Source organism: Hippocampus zosterae, chromosome 8 (genome assembly GCF_025434085.1).
Source record: "Hippocampus zosterae strain Florida chromosome 8, ASM2543408v3, whole genome shotgun sequence".
NCBI lineage: Eukaryota > Metazoa > Chordata > Actinopteri > Syngnathiformes > Syngnathidae > Hippocampus > Hippocampus zosterae.
The window spans coordinates 1,542,220-1,549,381 of NC_067458.1; the positions used below are offsets into that span (position 1 = coordinate 1,542,220).

Genomic DNA, 7,162 nt, shown 5'->3' on the forward strand with positions numbered 1-7,162 from the left:
GAGGTACCGGGGGCGATGCCCGCCCCGGGCCGGCGGCCAAGTTAAAAAAATAAATAATCCCCGTTCAGTCTCAATGGCAGGGTGCGGGCCGGCCCGGCGGCGAGTGCGGCGGGCAGCAGGCCTCTTGGACAGGTTGAGAGATAAAAAAATAATAATTCCCGTTCAGTCTCAATGGCAGGGTGCGGGCCGGCCCGGCGGCGATTGCGGCGGGCAGCAGGCCTCTTGGACAGGTTGAGAGATAAAAAAATAATAATTCCCATGCAGTCTCAATGGCGGGGTGCGGGCCGGGGAATAGGCCTCTTGGCCGGGGTGAATATGTTGGAACGCGGCGCGCGTAAATAGAAGCGGCTGGAGGTACCGGGGGCGAAGCCCGCCCCGGCCCGGAGGCCGAGTTAAAAAAAATAATAATCCCCGTTCAGTCTCAATGGCGGGGTGCGGGCCGGCCCGGCGGCGAGTGCGGCGGGCAGCAGGCCTCTTGGACAGGTTGAGAGATAAAAAAATAATAATTCCCGTGTAGTCTCAATGGCGGGGTGCGGGCCGGGGAATAGGCCTCTTGGCCGGGGTGAATAGTGTTGGAACACGGCCCGCGGAAATAGTAGCGGCTGGAGGTACCGGGGGCGATGCCCGCCCCGGCCCGGCGGCCAAGTTAAAAAAATAAATAATCCCCGTTCAGTCTCAATGGCAGGGTGCGGGCTGGCCCGGCGGCGATTGCGGCGGGCAGCAGGCCTCTTGGACAGGTTGAGAGATAAAAAAATAATAATTCCCATGCAGTCTCAATGGCGGGGTGCGGGTCGGGGAATAGGCCTCTTGGCCGGGGTGAATAGTGTTGGAACACGGCCCGCGGAAATAGTAGCGGCTGGAGGTACCGGGGGCGATGCCCGCCCCGGCCCGGCGGCCAAGTTAAAAAAATAAATAATCCCCGTTCAGTCTCAATGGCAGGGTGCGGGCCGGCCCGGCGGCGAGTGCGGCGGGCAGCAGGCCTCTTGGACAGGTTGAGAGATAAAAAAATAATAATTCCCGTTCAGTCTCAATGGCAGGGTGCGGGCCGGCCCGGCGGCGATTGCGGCGGGCAGCAGGCCTCTTGGACAGGTTGAGAGATAAAAAAATAATAATTCCCATGCAGTCTCAATGGCGGGGTGCGGGCCGGGGAAGAGGCCTCTTGGCCGGGATGAATATGTTGGAACGCGGCGCGCGTAAATAGAAGCGGCTGGAGGTACCGGGGGCGAAGCCCGCCCCGGCCCGGAGGCCGAGTTAAAAAAAATAATAATCCCCGTTCAGTCTCAATGGCGGGGTGCGGGCCGGCCCGGCGGCGAGTGCGGCGGACAGCAGGCCTCTTGGACAGGTTGAGAGATAAAAAAATAATAATTCCCGTGCAGTCTCAATGGCGGGGTGCGGGCCGGCCCGGCGGACGAGTGTGGCCGGGGAAGAGGCCTCTTGGCCGGGGTGAATATGTTGGAACGCGGCGCGCGTAAATAGAAGCGGCTGGAGGTACCGGGGGCGAAGCCCGCCCCGGCCCGGAGGCCGAGTTAAAAAAAATAATAATCCCCGTTCAGTCTCAATGGCGGGGTGCGGGCCGGCCCGGCGGCGAGTGCGGCGGGCAGCAGGCCTCTTGGACAGGTTGAGAGATAAAAAAATAATAATTCCCGTGCAGTCTCAATGGCGGGGTGCGGGCCGGGGAATAGGCCTCTTGGCCGGGGTGAATAGTGTTGGAACACGGCCCGCGGAAATAGTAGCGGCTGGAGGTACCGGGGGCGATGCCCGCCCCGGCCCGGCGGCCAAGTTAAAAAAATAAATAATCCCCGTTCAGTCTCAATGGCAGGGTGCGGGCCGGCCCGGCGGCGATTGCGGCGGGCAGCAGGCCTCTTGGACAGGTTGAGAGATAAAAAAATAATAATTCCCATGCAGTCTCAATGGCGGGGTGCGGGCCGGCCCGCGGCGAGTGCGGCGGGCAGCAGGCCTCTTGGACAGGTTGAGAGATAAAAAAATAATAATTCCCGTGCAGTCTCAATGGAGGGGTGCGGGCCTGCCCGGCGGCGAGTGCGGCGGGCAGCCGGCCTCTTGGACAGGTTGAGAGATAAAAAAATAATAATTCCCGTGCAGTCTCAATGGCGGGGTGCGGGCCGGGGAATAGGCCTCTTGGCCGGGGTGAATAGTGTTGGAACGCGGCCCGCGGAAATAGTAGCGGCTGGAGGTACCGGGGGCGATGCCCGCCCCGGCCCGGCGGCCAAGTTAAAAAAATAAATAATCCCCGTTCAGTCTCAATGGCAGGGTGCGGGCCGGCCCGGCAGCGATTGCGGCGGGCAGCAGGCCTCTTGGACAGGTTGAGAGATAAAAAAATAATAATTCCCATGCAGAGTCAATGGCGGGGTGCGGGCCGGCCCGGCGGCGAGTGCGGCGGGCAGCAGGCCTCTTGGACAGTTTGAGAGATAAAAAAAATAATAATTCCCGTGCAGTCTCAATGGCGGGGTGCGGGCCGGCCCGGCGGACGAGTGTGGCCGGGGAAGAGGCCTCTTGGCCGGGGTGAATAGTGTTGGAACGCGGCCCGCGGAAATAGTAGCGGCTGGAGGTACCGGGGGCGATGCCCGCCCCGGCCCGGCGGCCAAGTTAAAAAAATAAATAATCCCCGTTCAGTCTCAAATGCAGGGTGCGGGCCGGCCCGGTGGCCGAGTGTGGCTGGGGAAGAGGCCTCTTGGCCGGGGTTAATAGTGTTGGAACGCGTCCCGCGGAAATAGTAGCGGCTGGAGGTACCGGGGGCGATGCCCGCCCCCGCCCGGCGGCCGAGTTAAAAAAATAATAATCCCCGTTCAGTCTCAATGGCGGGGTGCGGGCCGGCCCTGCGGCGATTGCGGCGGGCAGCAGGTCACGTTGATTTGACAGATCAACGTCTCTTTGGAATAAAATTAATGTCCAACAGAGGGAGCCGTCTGCACGGGGATCGGTCATGATAGCACTTGGACATGAAGCAGCTTGGGATTTCCGCCTGCTGGATGCCTTTGCACCTCCACTGGAAAAGCCCACTTTTGCAACATCAAATACCGCATCTGCGTGCTCGCAGAGGACTGTATGCGAGCCTGACAGGCTGCGCGCTCCAACCACCACGGGAGCGGGCCCCTCCTTCGTGCTCTCGGGAGGAGGTCATTAAATGAAAAAAAAATCACCCCACTACTCCATCCCCGACCCGCAAGTGCCTTGTCTGCTATAAAGGGAACAATTTTCACGTTTTCCCTCGCTTACGGCCATACTACCCTGAGAACGCCCGATCTCGGAAGCTAAGCAGGGTCGGGCCTGGTTAGTACTTGGATGGGAGACCGCCTGGGAATACCAGGTGCTGTAAGCTTTTGCACCCACCTCCAATTCTCAACACGATTCACTGCTCTTTCCAAAAATTTTGGCATTCATTCGTCATTCAACTTTCACTTATCCTGTGGTTTGAAATCGTTTCCTTCACGTTGATTTGACAGATCAACGTCTCTTTGGAATAAAATTAATGTCCAACAGAGGGAGCCGTCTGCACGGGGATCGGTCATGATAGCACTTGGACATGAAACAGCTTGGGATTTCCGCCTGCTGGATGCCTTTGCACCTCCACTGGAAAAGCCCACTTTTGCAACAAACATCAAATACCGCATCTGCGTGCTCGCAGAGGACCGTATGCGAGCCTGACAGGCTGCGCACTCAAACCACCACGGGAGCGGGTCCCTCCTTTGTGCACTCCAGAGGAGGTTTATTAAATGAAAAAAAAATCACCCCACTACTCCACCCCCGACCCACAAGTGCCCTGTCTGCTATAAAGAGGACAATTTTCGCGTTTTCCCTCGCTTACGGCCATACTACCCTGAGAACGCCCGATCTCGTCCGATCTCGGAAGCTAAGCAGCGTCGGGCCTGGTTAGTACTTGGATGGGAGACCGCCTGGGAATACCAGGTGCTGTAAGCTTTTGCACCCACCTCCAATTATCAACACGATTCACTGCTCTTTCCAAAAATTTTGGCTTTCATTAGTCATTCAACTTTCACTTATCCTGTGGTTTGAAATCGTTTCCTTCACGTTGATTTGACAGATCAACGTCTCTTTGGAATAAAATTAATGTCCAACAGAGGGAGCCGTCTGCACGGGGTCGGTCATGATAGCACTTGGACATGAAACAGCTTGGGATTTCCGCCTGCTGGATGCCTTTGCACCTCCACTGGAAAAGCCCACGTTTGCAACAAACATCAAATACCGCATCTGCGTGCTCGCAGAGGACCGTATGCGAGCCTGACAGGCTGCGCGCTCAAACCACCACGGGAGCGGGCCCCTCCTTCGTGCTCTCGGGAGGAGGTCATTAAATGAAAAAAAAAATCACCCCACTACTCCATCCCCGACCCGCAAGTGCCTTGTCTGCTATAAAGGGGACAATTTTCACGTTTTCCCTCGCTTACGGCCATACTACCCTGAGAACGCCCGATCTCGTCCGATCTCGGAAGCTAAGCAGGGTCGGACCTGGTTAGTACTTGGATGGGAGACCCCCTGGCAATACCAGGTGCTGTAAGATCTTGCACCCACCTCCAATTCTCAACACGATTCACTGCTCTTTCCAAAAATTTTCGCTTTCATTAGTCATTCAACTTTCACTTACCCTGTGGTTTGAAATCGTTTCCTTCACGTTGATTTGACAGATCAACGTCTCTTTGGAATAAAATTAATGTCCAACAGAGGGAGCCGTCTGCACGGGGATCGGTCATGATAGCACTTGGACATGAAGCAGCTTGGGATTTCCGCCTGCTAGATGCCTTTGCACCTCCACTGGAAAAGCCAACTTTTGCAACAGACATCAAGTACAGCCTCTGCGTGTTCGCAGAGGACCGTATGCGAGCCTGACAGGCTGCGCGCTCAAACCACCGCGGGAGCGGGCCCCTCCTTTGTGCACTCCGGAGGAGGTTTATTAAATGAAAAAAAATCACCCCACTACTCCATCCCCGACCCGCAAGTGCCTTGTCTGCTATAAAGGGGACAATTTTCACGTTTTCCCTCGCTTACGGCCATACTACCCTGAGAACGCCCGATCTCGTCCGATCTCGGAAGCTAAGCAGGGTCGGGCCTGGTTAGTACTTGGATGGGAGACCGCCTGGGAATACCAGGTGCTGTAAGCTTTTGCACCCACCTCTAATTCACAACACGATTCACTGCTCTTTCCAAAAATTTTGGCATTCATTCGTCATTCAACTTTCACTTATCCTGTGGTTTGAAATCGTTTCCTTCACGTTGATTTGACAGATCAACGTCTCTTTGGAATAAAATTAATGTCCAACAGAGGGAGCCGTCTGCACGTGGATCGATAATGATAGCACTTGGACATGAAGCAGCTTGGGATTTCCGCCTGCTGGATGCTTTTGCACCTCCACTGGAAAAGCCTACTTTTGCAACAGACATCAAGTACCGTATCTGCGTGCTCGCAGAGGACCGTATGCGAGCCTAACAGGCTGCGCGCTCAAACCACCACGGGAGCGGGTCCCTCCTTTGTGCACTCCGGAGGAGGTTTATTAAATGAAAAAAAAATCACCCCACTACTCCACCCCCGACCCGCAAGTGCCCTGTCTGCTATAAAGAGGACAATTTTCGCGTTTTCCCTCGCTTATGGCCATACTACTCTGAGAACGCCCGATCTCGTCCGATCTCGGAAGCTAAGCAGGGTCGGGCCTGGTTAGTACTTGGATGGGAGACCCCCTGGCAATACCAGGTGCTGTAAGCTTTTGCACCCACCTCCAATTCTCAACACGATTCACTGCTCTTTCCAAAAATTTTGGCTTTCATTAGTCATTCAACTTTCACTTATCCTGTGGTTTGAAATCGTTTCCTTCACGTTGATTTGACAGATCAACGTCTCTTTGGAATAAAATTAATGTCCAACAGAGGGAGCCTTCTGCACGGGGATCGGTCATGATAGCACTTGGACATGAAACAGCTTGGGATTTCCGCCTGCTGGATGCCTTTGCACCTCCACTGGAAAAGCCCACTTTTGCAACAAACATCAAATACCGCATCTGCGCGCTCGCAGAGGACCGTATGCGAGCCTGACAGGCTGCGCGCTCAAACCACCACGGGAGCGGGCCCCTCCTTCGTGCTCTCGGGAGGAGGTCATTAAATGAAAAAAAAATCACCCCACTACTCCATCCCCGACCCGCAAGTGCCCTGTCTGCTATAAAGGGGACAATTTTCACGCTTTCCCTCGCTTACGGCCATACTACCCTGAGAACGCCCGATCTCGTCCCATCTAGGAAGCTAAGCAGGGTCGGGCCTGGTTAGTACTTGGATGGGAGACCGCCTGGGAATACCAGGTGCTGTAAGCTTTTGCACCCACCTCCAATTCTCAACACGATTCACTGCTCTTTCCAAAAATTTTGGCATTCATTCGTCATTCAACTTTCACTTATCCTGTGGTTTGAAATCGTTTCCTTCACGTTGATTTGACAGATCAACGTCTCTTTGGAATAAAATTAATGTCCAACAGAGGGAGCCGTCTGCACGGGGATCGGTCATGATAGCACTTGGACATGAAGCAGCTTGGGATTTCCGCCTGCTGGATGCCTTTGCACCTCCACTGGAAGTGCCCACTTTTGCAACAAACATCAAATACCGCATCTGCGTGCTCGCAGAGGACCGTATGCGAGCCTGACAGGCTGCGCGCTCCAACCACCACGGGAGCGGGCCCCTCCTTCGTGCTCTCGGGAGGAGGTCATTAAATGAAAAAAAAATCTCCCCACTACTCCACCCCCGACCCGCAAGTGCCCTGTCTGCTATAAAGGGGACAATTTTCACGTTTTCCCTCGCTTACGGCCATACTACCCTGAGAACGCCCGATCTCGTCCGATCTCGGAAGCTAAGCAGGGTCGGGCCTTGTTAGTACTTGGATGGGAGACCGCCTGGGAATACCAGGTGCTGTAAGCTTTTGCACCCACCTCCAATTCTCAACACGATTCACTGCTCTTTCCAAAAATTTTGGCATTCATTCGTCATTCAACTTTCACTTATCCTGTGGTTTGAAATCGTTTCCTTCACGTTGATTTGACAGATCAACGTCTCTTTGGAATAAAATTAATGTCCAACAGAGGGAGCCGTCTGCACGGGGATCGGTCATGATAGCACTTGGACATGAAGCAGCTTGGGATTTCCGCCTGCTGGA

At 54.9% G+C, this 7,162-nt stretch overlaps 6 non-coding genes and 1 pseudogene across 6 annotated transcripts; all 7 read left to right on the forward strand.

The window, feature by feature from the left end:
- Positions 1–3,228: 3,228 nt before the first annotated feature.
- LOC127606600 (uncharacterized) lies at positions 3,229–3,337 on the forward strand (annotated as a pseudogene).
- Positions 3,338–3,817: 480 nt separating this feature from the next.
- On the forward strand, positions 3,818–3,936 carry LOC127606514 (5S ribosomal RNA). The gene has a single exon (XR_007963817.1). It is a non-coding gene; the product is annotated as a 5S ribosomal RNA (ribosomal RNA).
- A 479-nt stretch (positions 3,937–4,415) lies between these two features.
- Positions 4,416–4,534, forward strand: LOC127606590 (5S ribosomal RNA). The gene has a single exon (XR_007963890.1). It is a non-coding gene; the product is annotated as a 5S ribosomal RNA (ribosomal RNA).
- A 479-nt stretch (positions 4,535–5,013) lies between these two features.
- Positions 5,014–5,132, forward strand: LOC127606670 (5S ribosomal RNA). The gene has a single exon (XR_007963963.1). It is a non-coding gene; the product is annotated as a 5S ribosomal RNA (ribosomal RNA).
- A 480-nt stretch (positions 5,133–5,612) lies between these two features.
- On the forward strand, positions 5,613–5,731 carry LOC127606557 (5S ribosomal RNA). The gene has a single exon (XR_007963859.1). It is a non-coding gene; the product is annotated as a 5S ribosomal RNA (ribosomal RNA).
- Positions 5,732–6,210: 479 nt separating this feature from the next.
- Positions 6,211–6,329, forward strand: LOC127606596 (5S ribosomal RNA). Its single transcript, XR_007963896.1, has one exon. It is a non-coding gene; the product is annotated as a 5S ribosomal RNA (ribosomal RNA).
- A 479-nt stretch (positions 6,330–6,808) lies between these two features.
- LOC127606519 (5S ribosomal RNA) lies at positions 6,809–6,927 on the forward strand. Its single transcript, XR_007963822.1, has one exon. It is a non-coding gene; the product is annotated as a 5S ribosomal RNA (ribosomal RNA).
- The last annotated feature ends 235 nt before the right edge of the window (positions 6,928–7,162 follow it).